The following is a 15,975-nucleotide window of genomic DNA, read 5'->3' on the forward strand; positions in this document are numbered from 1 at the left end:
AGAGAATAAAATGGGGGAGGTAGTGTGAGATATATAAAAGCAGCTATTACATCTGTGATGGTTGATTTTGCATGTCAACTTGGAGGATGATTTGGATGAGATCAACATTTAAATCAGTAAACATTGAGTAATTGGATTTCTTGCAGTAAGCTGGGCCTCATCCACTTAGTTGAAGGCTTGATTGAATTAAGGAAATACTTCAGTAGAGAGCGTTTGGACTAGAACTGCAATATTGGCTTTCCTTGTTTTCTACATAGTCACCTTCAGACTTCAACTGTACCATCGACTCTCCTGATTCTCCAGGCTGGTCACCAACCACACTGTTAATTTTGCAATCACCAGCTTTCATAACCATGTGAACCAATTCCTTAAAATTAGTATATCTCTCCATATATATAAGTGGTGTTGTTTCTCTGGAGAATCTCAAATAACACAGATTTTGGTACCAAGAGTGGTTTAACAGGCATAAAATCTTACCGATGAATATTGTGAATTGGTTCTGGTGTTCCTGAAATTGGCTCTCTATTCTCATTAGATTTAAAGACACTAATGACTCTATTTCCAGTAAAGACATTGATAGTCCATGACATGATCTGGCAATAGAGATATGCAGGATACTGCCATTGGATACTCCTGATCAAACACTAACAAGAAGCAGGGATCTGGGTGACCATGAACATAATACTTTCAACTATTTTTGTCAAAACAAAGAATGTAACAATACTGTCTGGTTGCTCCTATTGTCACAGGACAAATGGGAGGAAAAAAAGGAAGGGTGAGCTCAGAGATTCCAATTCCCAGGTTAAGTACATCATAAAGGACATGAACTCTCCTGTGTCTATTCTGAAAGAGCCCTTTATCTCCTGTAGCCACAGAGCTATATCTGATTAAAACCAAATCCAGGTACACTATGGAGTATTATGCCTCCATCAGAAAGGGTGAATACCCAACTTTTGTAGCAACATGGATGGGACTGGAAGAGATTATGCTGAGTGAAATAAGTCAAGCAGAGAGAGTCAATTATCATATGGTTTCACTTATTTGTGGAGCATAACAAATAACATGGAGGACATGGGGAGATGGAGAGGAGAAGGGAGTTGAGGGAAATTGGAAGGGGAGGTGAACCATGAGAGACTGTGGACTCTGAAAAACAACCTGAGGGTTTTGAAGGGGCGGGGGTGTGGGAGGTTGGGGGACCCAGGTGGTGGGTATTAAGGAGGGCAAGTATTGCATGGAGCACTGGGTGTGGTGCAAAAACAATGAATACTGTTACGCTGAAAAGAAATTAAAAAAAATGTGTTTCATGTAAAAAAGAAAACAAAAACAAACAACCACAACAAAAAAACAAATCCAGGGGCACCTGGGTGGCTCAGTTGGTTGGGTGACTGCCTTTGGCTCAGGTCGTGGTCCTAGAGTCCCAGGATTGAGTCCCACATCAGGCTCCCAGCTCCATGGGGAGTCTGCTTCTCCCTCTGACCTTCTTCCCTCTCATGCTCTCTCTCTCTCAAATAAATAAATAAAATCTTAAAAAAAAAAACAAATCTAGAATCTTACCTAGTCAGTGGCAGAATTATAATGCAAATTGCATTCATAGCTAATAAAGGTGTCTACTCTTAAAGTGAGAGCAATGATTGGGAAAGAACAGGATTTTAAAAGTTGGAATGCAGACATGTGAGAAGATTCTGATAAAATGGGACAATGAGACCCTAAATTTTGATGATTCTTTGCCAGCTGAAACAGCCTCTCTACCCCTTGTAAAATCAGCCTCTCCATCCCTAGTTGAAGCAGCTCTGTTCCATCTGAGAAGATTAACCCTGCATTGTCTAAAGAAACTATAATAACTTCCCAAGAGGTTTGCCTCACAAGATAATGCTTCTTCTCAGGACCCACCCCTACTACTTCTCTTTGCTTCTTAACTTAAAACTAGACTCAAATCATAGCACGTTCATTAAGATGAGAAACAAAGTATGATCCATGATGGAGAATGATTTATCTCCAATGAGTTACTTGAATTTTCAAATTTATACAGACAAAAATCCACAGAATATGTTGAAAATAGATATTAAGTGTGTGGGATGGCAGGGGAAGAAATATGGAGATAGATGGGGCTGAATTTATTGATATGGGTTAATTAAACAGATTCTGTATTAAATGTTGTAACTCAGGGAGTTAAGAATCTAATAGTTTGGTTGGTTGGCTGAAACATGGGTTGCCCACTATGAGTGAAATGGAAATGTCCAATTTCCCTTTGTTTAATATAAGGAAAGTGATTTTGACAGTCTTTCCTTTCCGTAAGATATCACACTGGTCCATTACACTGATAATATAAATTTGAGACCTTGATAACTCCTTACAGATAAATCACAATGCAGATCCTAAAGGTTTCAGAGCAAAGTCCTACTATCCTCTGAAGAAACATACAATCCCCTTGAGAACCAGTTTTTGTTCTCCTACTGGGCCTTAGTGGAGACTAAATCCTTAACCACAGGCCACCAAATTACTATGTGACTTGAGTTGTGATCATAAACTGGTTGTTATCTGAACCACCAAGCCATAATGTGTGTGCACAATAGTACTATATCATCAAATGAAAGTGGAATATATATTTATGCAGGCTTAAGCATGCCCTGAAGGGATAAGTAAGTCAGTTGAAGAAGTAGTCTAAAGGTACAGGGTCCCAATTCTGCCATGCTACCTTCTCTATGCCTGCAACTATAACCTCCTGGGGAGTTCCCTACTATCAGTTGGCAGAGGAAGAGAAAACTTGTACCGGGCTTAAAAATGGTCTCATACAATGTGCAGGCACCATCTGCAAGTATACTGCTGCAGCACTATATCTCTGAATGACAGAGATGAAAGGCAATCTTGAGTGGCAATCCTGATGGAAAGAACTTGAGTAATGAACCTGGATGTTTTATTTATTTATTTATTTATTTATTTATTTATTTATTTATTTTCAGCATAACAGTATTCAGTGTTTTTGCACCACACCCAGTGTTCCATGCAATCTGTGCCCTCTCTATTACCCACCACCTGGTTCCCCAAACCTCCCACCCCCCGCCGCTTCAAACCCCTCAGATTGTTTTTCAGAGTCCATAGTCTCTCATGGTTCACCTCCCCTTCCAATTTCCCTCAACTCCCTTCTCCTCTCTAACTCCCCTTGTCCTCCATGCTATTTGTTATGCTCCACAAATAAGTGAAACCGTATGATAATTGACTCTCTCTGCTTGACTTATTTCACTCAGCATAATCTCTTCCAGTTCCATCCATGTTGCTACAAAAGTTGGGTATTCATCCTTTCTAATGGAGGCATAATACTCCATAGTGTATATGGACCACATCTTCCTTATCCATTCGTCCGTTGAAGGGCATCTTGGTTCTTTCCACAGTTTGGCAACTGTGGCCATTGCTGCTATAAACATTGGGGTACAGATGGCCCTTCTTTTCACTACATCTGTATCTTTGGGCTAAATACCCAGTAGTGCAATTGCAGCATCATAGGGAAGCTCTATTTTTAATTTCTTGAGGAATCTCCACACTGTTCTCCAAAGTGGCTGCACCAACTTGCATTCCCACCAACAGTGGAAGAGGGTTCCCCTTTCTCCACATCCTCTCCAACACATGTTGTTTCCTGTCTTGCTAATTATGGCCATTCTAACTGGTGTAAGGTGGTATCTCAATGTGGTTTTAATTTGAATCTCTCTGATGGGTAGTGATGATGAACATTTTTTCATGTGTCTGATAGCCATTTGTATGTCTTCATTGGGGAAGTGTCTGTTCATATCTTCTGCCCATTTTTTGATATGATTATCTGTTTTGTGTGTATTGAGTTTGAGGAGTTCTTTATAGATCCTGGATATCAACCTTTTGTCTGTACTGTCATTTGCAAATATATTCTCCCATTCCGTGGGTTGCCTCTTTGTTTTCTTGACTGTTTCCTTTGCTGTGCAGAAGCTTTTGATTTTGATGAAGTCCCAAAAGTTTATTTTGGCTTTTGTTTCCTTTGCCTTTGGAGACATATCGTGAAAGAAGTTGCTGTGGCTGATATCAAAGAGATTACTGCCTATGTTCTCCTCTAGGATTCTGATGGATTCCTGTCTCATGTTGAGGTCTTTTATCCATTTCGAGTTTATCTTTGTGTACAGTGTAAGAGAATGGTCGAGTTTCCTTCTTCTACATATAGGTGTCCAGTTTTCCCAACACCATTTATTGAAGAGACTGTCTTTTTTCCACTGTATATTTTTTCCTGTTTTGTCGAAGATTATTTGACCATAGAGTTGAGGGTCCATATCTGGGCTCTCTACTCTGTTCCACTAGTCTATGTGTCTGTTTTTATGCCAGTACCATGCTCTCACCACTCTTGTTCAACATAGTATTAGAAGTCCTAGAAACAGCAATCAGAGAACAAAGAGAAATAAAAGGTATCCAAATTGGCAATGAAGAAGTCAAACTCTCTCTCTTTGCAGATGACATGATTCTTTATATGGAAAACCCAAAAGACTCCACCCCCAAACTACTAGAACTCATACAGCAATTCAGTAATGTAGCAGGATACAAAGTCAATGTACAGAAATCAGTGGCTTTCTTATACACTAACAATGAAAATACAGAAAGGGAAATTAGAGAATTGATTCCATTTACTATAGCACCAAGAACCATAAGATACCTGGGAATAAACCTTACCAAAGAGGTAAAGGATCTGTACCCAAGGAACTACAGAACACTCATGAAAGAAATTGAAGAAGACACAAAAAGATGGAAGATGATTCCATGCTCTTGGGTCGGAAGAATAAACATTGTTAAAATGTCTATACTGCCTAGAGCAATCTACACTTTTAATGCCATTCCTATCAAAATTCCACCTGTATTCTTCCAAGAGCTGGAATAAATAATCCTAAAATTTGTATGGGATCAGAAGAAACCCTGAATCGTTAAGGAAATGTTGAAAAACAAAAATAAAACTGGGAGCATCACGTTACCTGATTTCAAGCTTTACTACAAAGCTGTGATCACCAAGACAGCATGGTACTGGATGTTCTTTTCTTACCTTTTTTTTTTTTTCTTTTCTTTTGAAGTAAAATTGGTTAGATGTGCACTTATATACTGATTCTTGGACTGTGGCCAATGATAGTTTGGTGGAATAATCAGAAACTTAGAAGGAATATGATCAGAAAATTGGAGACAAGAAAGTCTGGGGAAAAGGTATATGGATAGAACCCACTTAATGGGTGAAAACATAAAGATATTTGTGCCTCATTTTAATGAACACCAAAAAGTTATCTCAGCAGATGAGGATTTTAATAACCAAATGGATAAGATGACCTGTTCTGTGAATACTAATCAGCCTCTTTTCCCTTCCCCCATATCAATAACAAATATGGTAGATACCAATCCAACTATATCAATAATCATTTTGAATGCCAATGGTCTAATTGAAACAAATAAAGACAGAGATCGTCAAAGTGGATCAAAATACAACACCCAACTGTATGTTATCTACAATAAACCCACTTGAAAATAGATGACACATATAGACTAAAAGTGAATAAATGGAAGAGAATGTACCATGCATACACTAATGAAAAGAAAACAGGAGTAGCTATATTAGTTTAGACACAGTAGACTGCAAAGCAAGAAAAGTTATCAAGGAAAAAGAAGTGATAAAGCAGTTAATTCTCCAAAAAGATATAATAATCTCCGATATGCATATGCTTAACAACAGAGAGTCAAACTACGTGACGCAAAAACTAATAAAATTGCATAAAGAAATAGGTGAATCTATAATCATACAGAATTCAATAACCCTCTGTCCAGCAGGAAGAAAATCAGTAAGAACACACCACCACCATCAATCAACTAGATATGATTGACATCTATAGACTACTTTGTCTAACTAATTAAAATACACATTCTCAAGTTCTCATTTGACACTTATTAAGTTAGACCACAATTCTGGACCATAAAACACACCTAAACATATTTAGAAGAACTGAAATCAAACAATGCCTACTTTCAGACCATAATGGAATTAAATTAGAAATCAATGACAAAAAGACAATTGTAAAATCCCAAAATACATGGAGATTAAACAACTCACTTTCAAATAACACATGGATCAAAGAAGAAATCTCAAGAGAATTTTAAAAATATTTTTAACTAAATGAAATGAGAACACAAATTAAAATTTGGGGGATGCAGAGAAAGCAGTGCTTAGAGCATTTTAGCACTGAAATCATATGCTAGAAAATAAGAAAATTCTAAAGTTCATATCCTAGGAAACATATAAACAAACAAAAAAAGGAGGAGGAGGAGGGCAAGTTCACAGCAAAGCAAGCAGAAGAAAATAATTAAGTAAGCAGATCACAGAAATTTAAAATAGGAAATCCATGGAGAAAATCAATGAAACTAAATGCTGGTTCTTTGAAAAGATCAGTAAAATCAATAAGCGTCTAACCAGTAAGCCACGATTCCCTGCATTCCCCTGTCTCTCCAATTTTGGTGGCAGCTGTTTGCCCTATGTCCTCCCTTCTTTTATGGATCCAAGAAGAGTTGTGATTTTTCAGCTTTTCATTTGTTGTTCAGCTTTGTACCTGTTGTTAAGCCCAGGTGCTGACTTCTAACCTTCTTACATGTGAAAGCCGAAAACTTGCTGTTCTTTTTCCAATTATTTTTGTTTTTAGGTGTTTTATATTTTTACATAAAGCATAAGGATCTGCTTGCCAATTATTTGAAAAATCTTTCTGGTATTTTGATAGAGATTTTTTTGAATCTATAGATTAATTTAAAGAGAATTACCATCATTAGTATATTGAAATTTCCAAACCATAAATATGAAATGTCTGTCCATTTATTTAGATCTTCTTTAATTTTCCTCATCAAAATTTTATGACTTTTTTCACATTTTTGTAAAGTTTTCCAAGTATTATACTCTTTTTTAGTATATATTCTTTTTGATGCAATTGCAAATGGAATTGTATTCTTAATTTCACTTTTATGTTGTTTACTGCTTATAGGTGGAAATACAATTGCTTTTAAATATTCATCTTATATTCCACAACCTTTCTTTATATATCCTATGAATGTGCTGTACTTAAAAATCCTTTTAATAAAATCTTTTTTTTTTAATCAGCTAGGATCACCTTTTTTGCTGACTCTGAAAATATTTTTATGCAATTCCCTACATGTGATAAAAAATAGAGAAAATTAAACACCATTTCTTCATAAGACTTCTCTCTCAGCAAAGAATAGGAGGTATCTGCTTTAACTGTTTAAATACCATCCACAGGAAATTCAGAGCTCACTATCTCTTATTATATAGCCTTATACTATAGCCGTTTTCAATGCAACAGACAACAAATTAAATATATATAGATATTAGAACTTAAAAAATTATTATTTATAAATAATAAATCTTCCACTTAGGGATGCCCGAGTGGCTTAGTAAGCTAAGTGGCTGCCTTTGGCTCAGGTCATGATCCCAGGGTCCTGGGATTGAGTCCCACACTGGGCTCCTCACTCAGTGGGGAATCTGCTTTTCCCTCTGCCTGCTGCTCTCCCTGTTCATGTGTGCGTGCTCTCTCTCTGACAAATAAATAAATAAAATCTTTTAAAAAAAAAGTGAGCAGATATAAGCAAAAGAGACTCTCTGATTCACCAATATAGAATATATCAAAGATCAAACTTATATATCAAAAGGTTAGTTTCAAGTATGTTAAATCTGGATGGATTTGCTACCCTGAAGGGAATAAGAAAAATTACTCATTTTCAAAAAAGGAAATGAAAGCACAGAAGCTGAGGATCCAGCACAGAATGCTCCTTCTGCAAACTGTGACTCTAGGGGAACTCAGAGAGACAAAGAAAGAGTAAGAACTATGTAAATCTAGCAAATTATTCCTGCAAATTTCTCCCAGGCAATCCTGGAATTTGTTGTAAATAGAAAATTGTTCTTCCAACTGAAATGGAGCTCTTCCAATAATGCAATGGCATGAGCAGACGAAAATAAGAAAAGGAATTCTGCTTCTCTAATTCTGAGGGGAGGGATATGGGATGATGATGTAAACACCTGGATGTCTAAGAGGCAGGGCACATTGCCTCTAAGTATGCTGTGGGAATACCAGGTATGTCTGGAAAGCTAGTATCTTTAATCACGCTAGAAAGTCAATTTACAAGACCAAGGATCATAAACTCTGGCTTTGCTCCCGAGGTTCAGGGCCAGTACTCCTCTGGTCATGAAAGCTGAAATAAAGGGGAAACGCAAGAGGGGAGCAAAGAAAATGGCTTGGCACTTCTTCAAGTCTGTTCCAAAGGGAAAATCGAGGTGTCTGGGAGGCTCAGTTGGTTAAGCATCCAACTCTCGATTTATGCTCACATCATGATCTCAGGGTCATGAGATTAAGCCCCGCCTTGGGCTTCTTGCGGAGCATGGAACCTGCTTAAGATTCTGTTTCTCTCCCTCTTCCTCTGCCCTTATCCCCTCCACATGGACTTATGTTCATGTGCTCTCTCTTTCTATAAATAAATAATAAGTAAGTAAGTAAGTTAGTAAGTCAGGTTTGGCCAGCACACCCCAAGATGGCTAATGAAAGAATTATTCTGACTCCTTAGGAGAAAGAAGAGGCCTGGGGACCAGATGCTCTAGTGGTATAAGGCCTTGAGCTAACCTCTGTCTCCACTTTTATTGTGAGTTTAATTAACACACCATGTGCAAGGCAAGGAGTTCATGAAGTACATGACCACTACAGGTGACTGCATCTAAGCTTTTACTCCTTGGATGAGACCCTTGAGAATCCAGCCACATTCGGCCAAGAAATGCCAGAGGAGGTCCAGCAATCCTGGGACTCCTCCTTTGCTTTTCCATTAGTCTCATCCAAGGAGGCATATACTAGTCCATTTTTATCTATCCAGACACTGTGAAGCCCCACATAAATAAAACAAAGGGAAAGGGAAAAAAATAAAAACAGAGCCCCACATAAATAAAACAAAGGGAAAAATCTCTATGAGATCTCTGAACTTTTAACAGGATAGAGACTTTACAACAAAGAGATTTTGATTGAGAATAAAAGTTTTAGAAGTATGTGTTAGGTAGTGGGGTGGTAGTGTAATTTAGAGAACTGCATTGACAAATCATATTAGTGGATAAATTTAAAAGAGGTAGGTTTACATAAAAAAAACTTTAAAAGTTATATTACAATATTGATTGTTCTGGTTGTAAATCTGTTTTTAACTATTAGTAACTATTTTGAAGTTTATGTGTTGAATGTACTTGCTGGCAAGTAAACTTGGCTTTGGGACTCTGGGATTTCTGCAAATGTGTAGGGAGATAATTGAATTAATTATTAGTATTCAGAAGAAACATCATTCTAAATTCTAGCCAGGGGAAATATTTGAGCTCCAGGTATAAGTAGATAAAATACACCATTTTTTTTAATGTGCAGGATAAAATGTATTTCTCAGGTACAGTGATTAATATCGTCTCATAATAATTAAATCGCAGTGTTATTATAAATGGGATACTTTTATTTTATCTTATTTTACTTATTTTTTAAAAGATTTTATTTATTTATTTGACAGAGAGAGAGGGTTCACAAGTAGGCAAAGAGACAGGCAGAGAAAGGGGGGAAGCAGGCTCACTGCTGAGCAGAGATCCCAATACGGGACCGGATCCCAGAATCCTGAGATCATGACCTGAGCCGAAGGCAGAGGCTTAACCCACTTAGCCACCCACATGCCCTAAATTGGGTACTTTTAAGTTACAATTTTATTTTGTTTTCAGGTTCAAATTTATTTATTTATTTATTTTTTTAAGATTTTATTTATTTATTTGACAGAGAGAGATCACAAGTAGACGGAGAGGCAGGCAGAGAGAGAGAGAGAGAGAGGGAAGCAGGCTTCCTGCTGAGCAGAGAGCCCGATGCGGGACTCGATCCTAGGACCCTGAGATCATGACCTGAGCCGAAGGCAGCGGCTTAACCCACTGAGCCACCCAGGCGCCCCAAGGTTCAAATTTATTTTGAGAAAGACTGGATGGAATCTTGCTTGCTGAGATGAAATGAAGGAGAGTATATGATGTGAAATCTAGCCAAATAAATAAATAAATAAATAAATAGTTATGAAAAAGATATTCTCTAAGGTTTAATATTGGATTTTTAAACAAAGGGCATTTTTGTTTTGTTTTGTTTTATTTATTTTTTCATGGCATTATGGTGTCATTTTAGAATTTTGGATTGGATTAATGCTATAACTTGGGAGCTGAAAAACTGGACCAGACAGCTCACAAACTGTGTAATGAAAAGTGATTTTCTTGCATATGATAAAACTTTCAAATGAAAATTTTTAGTCGTGGAGTGTTTAGTAATCAAATTTGTAATTCTAACCCCAAATTTAAAAGGTGGTAGATATGGGGGTACCTGGGTGGCGCAGTGGGTTAAAGCCTCTGCCTTTGGCTCAGGTCGTGATCTCAGGGTCCTGGGATCAGGCCCCACATCGGGCTCTCTGCTCAGCAGGGAGCCTGCTTCCCTCTCTCTCTCTGCCTGCCTCTCTGCCTACTTGAGATCTCTGTCAAATAAATAAATAAAATCTTAAAAAAAGTGGTAGATATGAACATATAACAAAATAAGTTGCTTGATAAAATATATATGTATATTTGTAATTGGCAAACTCCTTGATCTAAAAGAAATCAAAACTCCTATAAGAACATCTGATTCCTTATCTTAAGTTAGAAAACTCATTAAAAACTAAGCTCTAATGGAATTGTCAGAGATCAAAGATAATTATACAAATATAGTAAAGAAGAAAAAAAATAGCACACTATGCAGACTGTACATATTTGGCCCTCAAAAATGACAATAATGATGATAATCAATTAGAATGAATTGAGGATATAGAAACAGCTATCAATCAATATCGATGATACAAAGTAAAAATTAACATCTTTTTTGCTGTAGAGTATTTCAACACAGAAATTAGTTCCTAGTTGTCAATAATACATGCTATGTATTGATGAACATTATATTATTTTATATTTCTAGTTAACATATATATTTAAAATACTGCAGAGAATATATGATAATATATCAAATTTAAATATATGCATATATACATATGAGTTCTCTAAATTTATCTTGAGAGACAATGTGTGGCATAGATTAGGCATAAAGAATAGGAAGAATAGAAAGCTAGAATTTTCCCAAAAAGGAAAATGAGACATTTAGAGAGATTTATAAAAGTAGGAGAAATACTGGGTTTTACTGTTCAGATTATGAGAGAGAAAAAAATGGTTTTGATTTGTACTAATGGAAATAGAAATTCTTAAGTCAGTGAATTCAGGAGATTATGTCTCCAAAGTTCCCGCAATATTGCAGAAAGCAACTATCAGAACAAACGGAAGACTTCAGAGTAAAATTTTATAAACATTAAAAGGGGATGACTAGAACGAAAAGTCAACATGTATAAAGATCTACTTTTAGAAATGTTTGGGTACATAGTCATTTGGGTGCCCACTCTTGGTTTTGGCTCAGGTGGTGATCTCAGAGCCCTGGGGTTAGCCCCCACTCAGGTTTCATGTTAATCATGGAGTCTGCTTGAGACTGTCTGCCTCTCTCCCTCTGCCCCCTCCCAACTCTCTAAATAAATAAATAAATTTTAAATTTTGAAGCTCTGCATTATGATAATGTGTTTAACAAGAACTGTGTATATCAACTAGTAGCATATGTTTGCTCTGTAAAATTAAAAACTAAAAAGTAGTTGATTAACAAAGTAGAAATATATTTTTCTATCATCCAGAAGTCCAGAGATAGGGCAATGGAGGTTAGTATGATGGTTACACAGTCACTTTGTAGGCAGTACAGAGTTTATTTCCTGCTGCACTATCTTGGTGCACGGTTTCTATCCTAAAGCACAATTCATTATTAAAGATGGATTCTCAAGCTCCAATCATCATCTCTGTATTGCAAGTAAAAGATTAGTTATATAACACAGTTAGCTACAAGAGAGCATGCAAAGAATGTAGTTCTTTTAGCTCAAGTCACTTCTACTTCAAACAAAATTGTGATTATGTTACTAAGGCTAAAAAGGAGAAGAAAGAGCATCAAGCATTTTTTTTCAGCTCGTGTGACAGTCAAAACAATTGATCTGAATTTCTTTTTATGTGTAAAGTATCTCAAAATTTTCAGAGTTGTTTTTATGAATCAGTTCACAAATACATTTGAAGATGCTAGCATTTTATTTATGGAGAAATTCAATTAATTTAAACTCCTTATATAATAAATAAATGTTTAAAAGATGGATGATTCTATTTTTACAGAATAGTTTAAAGAGAAAAATACAAACTGTTAAAAATAAATTAGTAAATATGTCAAGATTAAAACAGTAATATGTTGCTTTTTATACTATGTGGGTGTTCTGGCAATCATAATTCAAATTTTTAAGAAGAAATTAAGTCCTTTACTTTTTTAATAAAATTCAAACTTTAATGTGTTCTTGGTTTAAATGTGTACTTTTGGGGAAAAAAAAGTTCCACATGAAAATAAACATAAGTAAAGTGAAAAAAAGACAAAATAAATGAAAATATGAAGGACCCATATTTTAAGGCCTAAGAGCACAAATATGAAAAAGCTTTCAAAACTTATATGAAATTTTCTTTTCTTTTTTTTTTTAAGATTATATTTATTTAATCTTGGGATTAACCCTGGGATCATGACCTGAGTCGAAGGCAGAGGCTTTAACCCACTGAGCCACCCAGGGACCCCTTATATGAAAATTTCTAAAAAATAGGTAAAAATAATTAAGATAGATTTTATTAAAAAGGAAAAAAGTAACTGATACATATGAAAAATGCTTGAACACAAATATAACAAAACCAAGTCATATTAAGTTACAGCAAAAAACTATTTCTCACCTGTCAAACTGGCAGAAATTTAAGTTTGACAATAAAATCTGTTTGAGGAACTGTGGAGAAATAAGCCCTATCTTATACAGCTGATGGGATTTCCAAAACCCACATGGAAAGAGGATCAATGATATTTAACAACAATACAAGTGCATTTACTCCATAACCTAGTAATCTCATATATATAATATCCTCTGGATATTCATCTCCACAAATGTGATTAAACAAACAAATAAGGTTGGTTATTTGGATTAGTAAAAGATTAAAGACAGTCAAAATATACCTAGGACCACTGGTTGAGTAAATCAAAGCATAGCCACACAATAACCTACTATCCATTAAAAACATAATAAAGACCCCATGTAATAAATAAATTAACTTCCCATGTATATTATTAAATTTAAGTTTAAAAAGCAGTGACCACTCAGTGGAGAGATTAGAAATGGTCTTCTCTGACTTTTATTATCTTTGTTCATCTTCAAAGACATAAATGTGTTAGTTATTTAAAAATTAAATCCAGTGGAAAAAGAATTAAGAAATTAAAACATGAAGGAAACAATGAAGCTAAATATATATAAAATTAATATTACACCCATAGAGACAAAAAAATTATTTAAAGTAACTTTGAAACATGGTATTCTGGACACACATGGTGTTTGTTTGCTTTGTTTGTTTTATTTTTAATAAGGTCAAAAGCATCTCAGAGCCATCTTAAATTTCACTCGGCGGATTTAAAAGTAGTAGACATATTGGTTTTACAATTTTGAAAATATATATTGAAGGATAAAAGAAATACATAGTAAGTATATTAAGCTTGTTAGAGAAAAAAACTCAGTTTAAGAGCAAAGAGATCTATTTTAAACTTGAGACTAATAAGAAATAATAAAAAAGAAAACTATAATATTAAATTTGAATTTAAAATATCAATACAAATTGCATTTTTACAAACATGCCAAGAACCTAGAAGCAGTGACATTCAGTAACAGGCAGATCTTGATCTCTGAATATCATCATTCCTAAAAACAACTAGGTATCCTTAAAAACATGTCTGTCTAGGTCTGGGACAGTGAGCACAAAAATTGAACATAGGCCACTGTACTGTGTAAGGCAGTGAGAAAACCCTCAGTAACTAATGAGCTTGTCCATATGGTTTTCTCTTTCAAAAGTTAAGTCAACATTGGTGGTATCAATTTGAAGAAGTCCACATTGGTTAAATTTGGGATGATTTTATTATAAAAACAATGATCATAATTAAATATAATATTAAATAAATTAAAAGCAATGATTTCATAGGATATACTCATGGAAGAAAGTTCTGCCTCTGCCATTGTCAGGTGAACTCATGATAGATTGACCTTCCGTACAGAATAAAATAGTATTAATTCTGGACAGATACAAACAAAACAAAACAGAAAAAAAGCAAAAACAACAAAAAACAAAACAACTACCTAAAATCTCTGAAATCAAACAAAGATGGGCACACACTGGAAGAGAATGGACACATGTTAGGTACAATCCCAAGATTCTCTCTCTTGGTTTACATGCTCTGTATATTCATCTTCTCTTGAGTGAGGTGCTCTCTGCGAAGATGATGGGTGCCTTTTCAATGATAAGATAATGTTCTGTGGCAAAGGGGGAGAGATTTCACAGCTGTTATCAAAGTCCTAAATATGTTGATTTTGAGATAATCAACAGAGTTTGTCTGGGTGGGCCTGGCTTAATTAGATAAAATTCCTTAAAAAAGGACAGGATCCTTCCTAGAAAAGGAAAGAGATACTCTTCTGTTGGCACTGAAGAAGGAAATAGTTATGTTATTTTCTGATTATTGAGAGTAGTGGCCTCTAAGAATGGAGTCCCTCATTCTCATAATTGCTAGAAACCAAATTTGACCAATAATTCAAATGAGCTTAGAAAAGACTCCACACTCCAGAATATAATTCTTTTTTTTTTAAGATTTTATTTATTTATTTGACAGAGAGAGAGATCACAAGTAGACAGAGAGGCAGGCAGAGAGAGAGAGAGAGGGAAGTAGGCTCCTTGCTGAGCAGAGAGCCCGATGCGGGACTCGATCCCAGGACCCTGAGATCATGACCTGAGCCGAAGGCAGCGGCTTGACCCACTGAGCCACCCAGGCGTCCCAGAATATAATTCTTAACTGGCACTTTGTTTGAAGGTTTGTGAGACCCTGAGTGGAAGATTTAAAGCCATGACCAGACTAACGACCTATCTGTGATATAATAAATGTCTCTTACCTAAGTTACTAAACTTTTTTTTTAAAGATTTTATTTATTTATTTGACACAGAGAGATCACAAGTAGGCAGAGAGGCAGGCAGAGAGAGAGGGGAAAGCAGGCTCCCTGCTAAGCAGAAAGCCCAATGTGGGACTCGATCCCAGAACCCTGAGATCATGACCTGAGCTGAAGGCAGAGGCTTAACCAACCGAGCCACCCAGGCGCCCCCTAAGTTACTAAACTTATAGTGATATGGTAGACAGTGACAGAGCCTGATACAAAGGAATGGACATGAGATAACTTTCCCATTTTTATGACTTTTGGTCTGAGGGTAAGTTTGCAGTTGCTACTATGCGATGGAGCCAAAACTGAAGAAAGAAAGAAAGAAAAAAAGAAAAAGAAAAAGAAAAAAAAAGAAGAAAGAAAGAAAGAAAGAGAGAGAGAGAAAACAACAACAAACATTAGTCTTTCTGTCCTGAAGAGCCAGATAGTAATGTTTTGAAGGGACAACAGCAGAGCTAAGATATCTAGCCAGCAAAGAATGGACTCCCATATTGTTGGAAAGCTGGATTGACAATTGAAAATGGTACTGTTGGAGTACAGAAGGTCCCAATAAATATCTTATATTAATACCCAATAAATATCTTATATTATATCTTATATTAATACCTTATATATCTTATATTAATAGCCAATAAATATTTATTCCATTTAGGTTTAATTGGACATAGACACAGACAGATTAAAAATCGTTGCTTTCCCTAGAATGGAGACCATGGTTTGCGAGAATGGGCTTGCTAATATTTACCCTCTGAAATAATACAGATCTATTGATGCAGACGGACAACTGTATGCCTT

This window comes from Lutra lutra, chromosome 8 (assembly GCF_902655055.1).
Source record: "Lutra lutra chromosome 8, mLutLut1.2, whole genome shotgun sequence".
Classification (NCBI taxonomy): Eukaryota; Metazoa; Chordata; class Mammalia; order Carnivora; family Mustelidae; genus Lutra; species Lutra lutra.